General features: G+C 36.2%; 1 long non-coding RNA gene across 1 annotated transcript in view; it reads right to left on the bottom strand.

The window, feature by feature from the left end:
• Window positions 1-5,376, bottom strand: part of LOC135106584 (uncharacterized) — a 6,826-nt gene extending 1,450 nt beyond the window's left edge. The window contains exons 1-3 of the long non-coding RNA XR_010271372.1: window positions 4,866-5,376; window positions 4,242-4,384; window positions 1-1,212 (exon numbers count right to left, since the gene is read on the bottom strand). The exon at window positions 1-1,212 is cut by the window's left edge and continues 1,450 nt beyond it. This is a non-coding gene — a long non-coding RNA (uncharacterized LOC135106584). The remainder of the gene's footprint in view (window positions 1,213-4,241; window positions 4,385-4,865) is intronic.
• Window positions 5,377-10,290: the final 4,914 nt, after the last annotated feature.

Below are 10,290 nucleotides of genomic sequence, written 5' to 3'. Positions count from 1 at the left end.
TATAGTAGCTTGTAGTATACTAGAAATTTCAACAATTCCTCATTGCTTGATGAAGAAGGGTATCTTGCAACATCCATCAGCTTCACATCTAATAGATGAACATCTTGATCCATTTCATGGCCAAAATGTTTTATGTAAGCCTTAAAAAATAATTTTCCATTAATTTACAATGATATTTGCATCACTGAGATTCTTTAACAATTTCTGTAGCAATTCCAGATGCTTATTCCTGTTTTATGTAAGCCAAAATAAAATTACTTTCTATTAATGTACAATGTATCATCAAGGTTCTTTAACACTTTCTGCAACAATGCCAGATGCTCCTCCCACTCAGATTATGCAATAATGTCATAAATGTATGCAGCACATCCTTTTGCACCCTTTAATTGCCAGCAGATAATGAAAACAACTACTATGGTAAGGATATGAATAACTAATTGATGACTGATTTATGGATTGGTTCAAAGCAAGCAGACTAATGAATTACACCACAAAGTGCCAAAGGTAAGAATGAGAGGAATAACAACCTGACTAAGACTGAAACAAAAAAGGATGGTGTACGGCCTTCCATTTTCCAGTTTGATAGGAGAAAAGTGGGATACATGACAATTACTGTTCTATGGCACTCAGATTGCATGATGTGGTAAGCCTCTGCAGAAATGGCTGTGTATCAGAGGCATCATTTAACTTGGGACTTATAAAATACAATTAAATTAGAGTTTACTGTGCATGCAGAATATTTTATAATTTTACTGAATTTATACAAAGAAAAAAAGTAAAACTGTTAAGTCATCAAATCAGAATTTATGTTACTTGAATCTGAAAGCAATATCCTCATGTCCAAACCTTAACAATCCATAACACTGGTCCTCATACAGTCAGTTGTTGTTATCATGAGTGGCCAGAGAGACCTGCTGTAATAACAAAATGTTACATTTATGAGTTACACAGTTTCTGATAAATGAGAAAAACAAAGAAGCTGCACCATCACCTGCCAGCTACAGCATGAACTGCTATGATGCATGTGAAAATATGATGCATGTGAAAAGCATAGCAATAGTACTAGCACCAACCAGCAACAGCAAGAAGTGCCAGAACAATACAGCATGAACTGCCATGACAATTTCTCTTCACTTGTGGCTTGAGAACTGAACAGGATGCACCAAGAGAAGGTTGAGGCACACACATTACTTCATCTCCAGCTGTCTTACACTGAAAATAAAAAATGAAATATATATATATATATATATATATATATATATATATATATATATATATATATATATATATATATATATATATATATATATATATATATATATATATATATATATATATATATATATATATATATATATATATATATATATATATATATATATATATATATATATATATATATATATATATATATATATATATATATATATATATATATATATATATATATATATATATATATATATATATATATATATATATATATATATATATATATATATATAGTGGAACCTTGATTTTCGAACTTAATTCGTCCCTGAATGTCGTTTGAAATCTATGTATGGCTTCATCTAGAGCTCTTCTCTTTTTGTGCTGTTTTGCCTGTAACGCTCATTATGACGTGGCAAATTTTACACTGCTATAAAGAGTACTAACAAATATGCAAGCAGCATCATACATACCCTATGATTGTTGTTAGTCTGATGAGATGAAACTTTTTTGCAAGTCAGTTTTTACCAATAAAACATTTTGGGAATGGAGTGAGAATAGTAATGTTGAAAAGGTGAAGGATCATCACTGCAAGACAAGGTACCTCATTGTTATCTACACTTTCATCTCTGGGCTCAGGGCATATTTCTATGACTTGGGCTTCATTGTGGATCTTTCACCTCATATCATTCTCTCAAGGTCAATTCAGAATCTTCTGAATGTCTCTGAGTCAATTTGACACTCCATGGCAAACATGAAAATTCCTTATTCTTGTTGTTGTCAATTATTATCAGGAAGATAACTAAAATGACTGTATAGGCATTGTCAATAACTGTTTCCTTCTATTACTTCCATTTTGTACCAAGTATTCAAAGCTGCACTTTACACATGGAACATGAATTTGTGTGACACTTTCATCTGTATCTGTGGATCAGACATGAGTCCTGCTGCCACCCACAGAGTCAAGACAAGTTACTCAAGGTTTGAATAAGAAAGCTACAGTGGAAAATGCTCCTTTGTGACTTATTTATTTCATTGCCTTGGATATTGTATTAGTATAATCCTGTTATATCAATGTAGAGGCACAAGGCACCTCCATCTGAAGCTTTGTTCCTCAAATCTCAAGCTGCCTTTTCTGGGCCATCCTCTTATGACAGAAGGAAGATCTCCATTCATGACTGTACACAGAGGCAGTGCTGCCAGGGTTGCTTTCAGAGATGTGTTCAAACTCAAAGCATTATAAAATGAGTATTTAGTCATGCATGCCAAGTATTTTGTTTTTTTGTTATGACTTAGAAAAATTATGACAAGGATTATGTATTACTTTAAAAAGTATAGTTTTGCCTGTGCATCAAATGTTTTCTAGCCCAACAAAAGATGTGCATATATAGTAATGTAAATTTAATTTGTGAAACCAACTCAGGCATTTCAGCCTCATAAAACAAGTATGCTGCACAAATTTTAGGCAGATATTCACTTCCATACATGTGAGGTATGTGGCTGCCTGTAAACATTATGAGCTACACAGTCTCTGATGCATGTGAAAAACACCAGTACTAATCAGCTACAGAATGAACTGCCATAATAATATGGTGCATGTGAAAAACACAGAAACTGTACCAGCACCAACCAACTACAGCATGAAGTGCCATAACAATACAACATGAACTGGAGAAGAATATCAACACAGGAATCTGTTTATGAATGCTTCCTTCATTTTATGAGAAATATTGATAACCTCTCTCTCTCTCTCTCTCTCTCTCTCTCTCTCTCTCTCTCTCTCTCTCTCTCTCTCTCAGAATTAGTGTGGCAATATAATGGTACACCAGCTAACTACTATTTGAGCCCTTCTCTTCTTGGGGATTCATAGTTTCAGTACTTAGATGGGGCACAAATTCATCTGTGATATCTCTAAGTGATTGTAATGAGCCACTGATGGCAGTAAGGTGTGTGAGTGTGGCACTTATCACAACACAAGCAGTGGAGGTCTGAGTGAGAACTGCAGTGGCCTGCACAGTGGGCAGGGCAGCAACATACACAGGAAATATGACATTTTTGGCAGCTCCTCATATAGTAAAGTAAAGTTTGTTTGCTCATCATTTTCATCATCACCACATTACCTTATTTTTATAAACATTTTAACAAGTGATACTGACTGCAGCAACATTATTATTATTATAACTATTTTTCTTTAACTACCATCTATCTATATACCAGACTGGCATCCGCCATAAAATATAGAATCACAGAAAACATATTGGTTATTTGTGATATTTTTTTTTTTTTTATAATCACAACCCTGCAGTCTATTTCTGTGAAAAAAACACTAGCATGAGTGCTGAACAAGACTTTCTGCTTTTTCTCATCCCTATTCTGTCCACCCCACTAGTGCAAGACTTCACCAGTATTCCCAATCATTCATCACTTTTTTTTGCCACAGTCTGGAACTCCCTGCCTGCTTCTGTACTTATAACTTCATGTAACTTGAGCTCTTTCAAAAGGGAGGTTTCAAGACACTTATCCTTCAATTTTTTTATTAGTCTTTCTAACCTCGCTTTAGGGACTGACATTCTTGTGAGCCTTTTCTCACACATTTTGTTGCCCTTGGTCAGCACCCCTCTTACATAAAAAAAAAGATGATTGTAATGATAACAACTATAAGCAAGTTTGCATGGTGCAGGTCTGATTCTTTGCATGGGGCTGCAGTGGCTGCCACCTAAATGTTCCTCCAGCCCGGGATGCAGGACTTAGGAGATATCGCTTGCCCACGTATGACCACAAGGGGAGTACTTCTGATCTGCACAAGAAACCCCCCCCAGACCCCCATGGCCCACCAGCTGGCCAACCCAACCTTCCAACTTACTTAGGCCATGAAAACAGATGAATAATTAAGGTGCTGTTGCAGTCAATTGTTAGCTTGATAATGCATCTGGCAAATAATGAAAAATGTTATTTTTACCAGGAAATAATTTTCCAATTTGAATGGGGACAATTTATGTTCCAAAATCATGTTGGTTTCCGTGGCCTCTCACCTTAAGTGTGTTGTTGTGTCACTGGATGGATGACACTCCTCAATCATCCAATCTCTTGCAACTAAAATGTGTGAAGCAGCTGAAGTTTGAAAGCCAACAGGATGTTTCTAATAAGCCCTTTTCTTACAGTCGCTATCCTCCCGCTTAGAATATGAAATAAGAAGCCATTCATTGTGTCATTTTGCCAGTCAGGTTGAAATATCCAACACAGTGTGTGTTTTAAGTATGCATATTTATATTTATCGTATTAAGGTTGATTTTCTCCATGAAAATATCAGTGAGAATAAGTTTCAGTTGGTATTCAATATTTTCTGCAGTCCTTAAGCTTCTCTTGATTTGTATATGACACAAACAATATATATATATATATATATATATATATATATATATATATATATATATATATATATATATATATATATATATATATATATATATATATATATATATAAAGATAGCAAAGAACATCAGGAATATTGCTGTGTTCAGTGATGTACTGCCAAACAACTAAGCCCTGCTTGTCACCGATGATCTGGTAACCGTAATTTTGAAATTAAATCATGAAATACAAAGAGGCGGTATCACTTTAACCTTGTGAAGTCCATAGGTTAAGAGGATGCTTACGGCTTATGATGCTTATGGCGTTGTCTGCCGCATGTCATACAGACGGTCGGTAGCACTTAGGCATCTGTGTTTGCCACACCTCATACGTCATTATAGCTCACATCCTCCCGAGTGTGGCGTTTCTTTGTCCTTTCGAACCATTAATCTCTTTGAAGCAATGTCTGAAGCAAACTTGATGATCAATATATTTCCTGAATTGTAAGACAACGCATTCCGCACCGAATATGGAACCGACACAGTAAATCTTCGGAAACTTTTTAATTCCCTTGGTTTGCTTTGGTCATTATCTCAACAGTGGCAGATGTGAAGCACTGAACCGCTATCTGAACTGCAGCTTAAACGATTCAGGCTTGCCAGCACCTAGCATTTATCTACATTCGGATGTTCATAATGTTTCACGCGTTACATTTCATAATCGGACAAAACCTTGACACAACTTTAGTCTCAGACTGTACACTCGCAATCCACAGTTCCTAACCCATTCAGAAAGAGGGAAAGGTTCAGAAGTGGGGCCTTTCTAGACGGACCCACGCTAGCTGTCATGGGGGCAACACGTGCACGCATGCTCGAACACTCTCCTGAACCATTCGTCGGTTTCGCTGTGGATTGGATCATGTCGTAAAAGTATTACATGGTTCAGTCCACAGCGAAACCGAGAAATGGTGTGTGACGTAAATTTGAACAATTATCATCTCTAGCAACTCTGTAGCCCCACCAGCGTCCTGTTGATAAGTATACAGAAATTATGTTTTCCTGAGTAAAAGTAAACGATAGGTATTCGGTTTCCGAGTTTAATCAATACCAAATTACTCGGTTTGCAGAAAGTACTCTGTTTGCCCAACAAGGCGGGTTGCTGCGGGTACGGTAAATGCTATCTATATCTTCCCAATGGTATTTATGTACTGTGGTTAGCGCATGGGTGACTGCCCTCCCGGCGGCAAGTGTTTTGTATGGGCGTAACGTATGACTAATATCTTTCTTTTGTTTCTTCGGCTCCCTTTCTACATCTATATTGCTTTCCTCATGCAACAGCAACACGTAGAGGCCAACAGCCATCTGCCTCTTCTTTCTAACTTCGTATGTGAGAATAAGTACCCCAATAATTTCCATTACAGCTTATTAAAATTAGGACGTACAAAAATACGAAAATAAGGGAAGCTGCAAAAAGCCGTCAGGCCTACACGTGACAATCCTTGCATAAGACATACCTACTAATTTTCGCCTAATATCCTCATCCATAGATTAATGCAATCTTTTTCTAAAGCTCCCCAATGACGCGTCGCCTCACCTTCTGATACTTTAGCCCTGTATACCACTTCTCATTCCGTGTGGAGTGACTGAAACCTCTCCACCAGATACTCATGTAGGGGATTTAGGAATTGGAGGATAAGGAAGTAGTACCTTTATTTTCTCATACGTTTTCTTTAACATCTCATATTCACTGAAGAAGACTAAAGGAACGTGGAAGTACAACTGCTTTATTCTGTGTTAGGCCGTCTTTCCACACTACCCATTTATTTCATAATCTTCTGACGACTGTTATCCATGACCTGTATCCAAAAATGAGTTTACTTAGAGCTTTATTTAGAAATAAGTTGGTGAGAAGATTATTATATTATTACAGTTCGTTTGATAGCTTGCTGCACCTAAATCGAGAGATGAATGTCCAGGTTTATGTTCTTGGTTGATTTCGGAGTGTTTTCATATAATTTGCTTCATCATAGCATTCATGAGAACCTGACCATTCGACTGCATCCCTGGCTTCTGGAAATAGCCAGTAGGAGAACCCAAAAGTACTTCAGAATACGGACTCAGCATCGCTCTATACCAGTTAAAACGCTGCTAACACTCTTTAGTCATAAAATGCTATGAGTTTCCCAACCATATGTGAATCGTTAATACCAACAACTATTTTGAATCTTAGTATTTCTTATATAAGATTTTACGTAGGTGAGTACTTGATAGGGTAAATAATCTAAAGCAAGTGGCTCCTTCTGCTTGATCTGTACGATGCCGTATGCATTACTGGTGCGTGATATTTTAGTGAACATTTCAGTTAAAAAAAATATAAGAATCGACTTAGATCAGTGAGAGTTATTTTCTCCGTCAGAGAAATAAAAAAAGGGACAAGTTCTTTAACTGAGCATAACTTCATGCACATTACCAGAACAATGACATCGAACTCCCGCCTTTGTGGCGTTTATACTGTGATGTTCCTTAGCGGATGGTCACGGGGAAAATAGCTATACAGGGTTAGGTATGACAATAATCTATTATATTCTGTACTATATATTTGTCAGCAATTCCACACGGGGTGGTCCAGACAAAGCACTACACACTCATACACATATAATTCACACACACTCTTGGACCCGTGGTGGAAAGAGATAGTCTTGTGGCTGTAATAGGTGGAGAGAGAGAAAAAAAAAAAAAATATATATATATATATATATATATATATATATATATATATATATATATATATATATATATATATATATATATATATATATATATATATATATATATATATATATATATATATATATATATATATATATATATATTAAAAAGATATAATAAAAAATAGAGCAAAAAATTCTAATACATAAGAGGAACAATAACAAAAAATAAAAAATAAAAAAACCCGACATATGTAAGACGGTGGGTCACATTGTTAGCTAAAAAAAAACAAAAAAAACAGCAAAGACAATATGTGGGGCAATAGTGATATATGATGGAAAAACTAAGTGAGTATCTAAGTGGAACAAACTTGGTGTGTACTCGGTGGTGAAAAGGGTAACAGGGGATGTGTTGTGAGAGTTAACTACTAGCTCAGAAACAGAAGCTCCGAGCAAAGGTTTATAAAAGGTACAATTGGGATGATGATAATTGGTTATTTGATTAAGGTTTTAAGCGTTTGATATAAATAGCTTTCAATATTTTAATGTCTGTATGTGCATTCGTTTTATGTAATATTCTGAAGTCTTTTTGCGAAGAAGGCTAGTCACATTCTTGTAAGTGTGTTCTTATTGCAGAAAAATAGGGATGAGCTTGCTGCTTCTGTGTATGTGTCGAATTACCTTTAATATTGATTAATTCTATGTGTAATATTCCTCTTGGTTACTCCAGTATATTGAGTCTTGCAACTCGAAAAAATAAATTCTTAAATGATGTTGGAGATGAGTCCAGTGGAGATGCTGCCTTTAAATTTAAAGAAAGAGGCAATAGTAAATTTATTAGTGAAGATGAAACTGAATTTAGTGTCAGGATATTGTATTTTAAGTGTGGTACTCTTTTTCTAATAGTATAACTAAGGTGGACATTGTAAGGTAATTTTATGTATTTTTTAGGTGTCATCTGGGTATCTTTAGTGGAAGGCATATTGAAATTACCGTCTAGAAAGTTATAGATAGTATTACTGATGATGTTCAGCGGAAACCCGTTATTATAGAAAAAGTCCTTAAAAAGTTAATCTCATGGCCAAATGTAAACCAATCTGAAGATAGACTGTAGCAACGGTACAGAAAAAGTTTCAATAGCATTAATCTTACTTTTTATTATCATGTTCCTAGTTCTTTATAATTTTTTGCTCTTATATATATATATATATATATATATATATATATATATATATATATATATATATATATATATATATATATATATATATATATATATATATATATATATATATATATATATATATATATATATATATATTTATGTCATTTCTATTTTAATATTTTTCATTCACCTTGTTGATAAAAATAAATCCAAATCCTAGCAACTATTGTCCTTCATTTCCCTGTATACATAACTAAGGTCCCCATCACTACACTAGACAAGACAACAAACTCTCTTCCGCTCCCGGTACCCTGTTGAAACTTTCCCTTTAAGCCCGCATGACGAGAAAGTGGAGGCGCGGCGAGTGATGATGAAGATAATGGAGTAGATGGAGCAGCAGAATAAGATACGCCACATCTCGGGACATTTTCTGCACTGCTGCAAACTGTGCTCCATCACTGGGAGGGAGAGCGGGCCCTTGACAGATATAAAGGAGAGCAGTGTCGAGACATAAGGGGAGGCGAATGAGAGGTGGTAAAGGCAGGGACATTGAGTAAAGGGCACAAGATGGGAGTACATGGTGTATTAGGAAGGAAATGATGGGCAAGGATACGAGTGGGCCTGTGTAGCACCAACAGAATAAACACTGTATTGATAGGTTTCTTCTCTGACACTGCTATCATAAGGCTAATGTTAAACATGTTAAACGGGTATTGGAGGGATTTTCAGAAACGTTTGTGTGATTTCATTGATAGTTTAATAAGGATTGAGCATCTTCAATAAGGAAATAAGAAGACCCATTATGGTCCTAACAAACTGTGTGACTTTTGAGAACAGTCTGAGTTTGAGTTTGAGTTGGGAGTCACCCAATGAAGACTGAAAGATCGGCGCTCTCCTACACACACGCACACAGACTTGTAGGAAGAAGACACAAAGACGGGGTAAACTAATGCTCTCACTTCCCCATCCTACCTTGTGATGAAAGACCAAAGCGTTTACGAATACCGGCCCATGGCTTACGCCCAACAAGCGGAAGACCATCTAGATTACTTACGGCAGAAGCTCAGTGCCATTAACCCGCCGGGACGCAGGGAGCAGCTGTTCTCCCCCGTTGTGTCAGCACGTCGTTGTTCAGAGTGGATGGTCGTGCACTCCTGGGGATCTTGGTGTTTCGGCGGTAACTTGTGATAATTATATTTGATGCAGTAACATTTATAAAGTACCAAAATATGAAGGTCTAATTTGTGGTGGTAATTTTGCCTTGTGTGGCCTGTGTTTCCACTGCGATGCTTGGCCTGCTCCTTGCTCTTGATGGAGGTTATGTTAAGGCATCATGACTCTATACTCCTAGACACTTGGCGTCTAACTTCAGTAAGTTTCACCAGGCTGTACTGAAACTTGTTGCAGTATTCAAGGATGTTTTCATAATCCTAGTGATAGTTTATCCAGCACTCTACATTCTCAACGAAGAAAGCACCCATGAGAAGTCTGACAAACCATTTATGTGGCCTCTGAAAACAGTCTTTATGAGAGTTTGAAGCGATTCAAGACACTGCTTCTTGACGACACAGTTACGTACACTGGGACACACAGGCCTCTTATGAAACACTGTTTTTTTTTTTTTTTCAGATGGAATATTTTCAAAGACCACAGAGATGATTAACCTGGTTCTCATGTGTCTTCTCATTGCTCGTGCGGAATCCTTGTCAAGTTAACCAGTAGAATCATGAAAAACATAATTGAAGACACATTCAGTAACTTCCACTTGAACTTGTTCAAAGAAGTAGAGATAAGACACCGTAAAAATCGTGAATGTGGTTACTGGCAGATAATACAGTGCAATAAAACTTCCTAATTG

Source organism: Scylla paramamosain, chromosome 2 (genome assembly GCF_035594125.1).
Source record: "Scylla paramamosain isolate STU-SP2022 chromosome 2, ASM3559412v1, whole genome shotgun sequence".
In the NCBI taxonomy this organism is placed as follows: Eukaryota; Metazoa; Arthropoda; class Malacostraca; order Decapoda; family Portunidae; genus Scylla; species Scylla paramamosain.
Note: the sequence above shows the minus strand (reverse complement) of the source record. Positions and strands in the feature narration are given on the sequence as shown.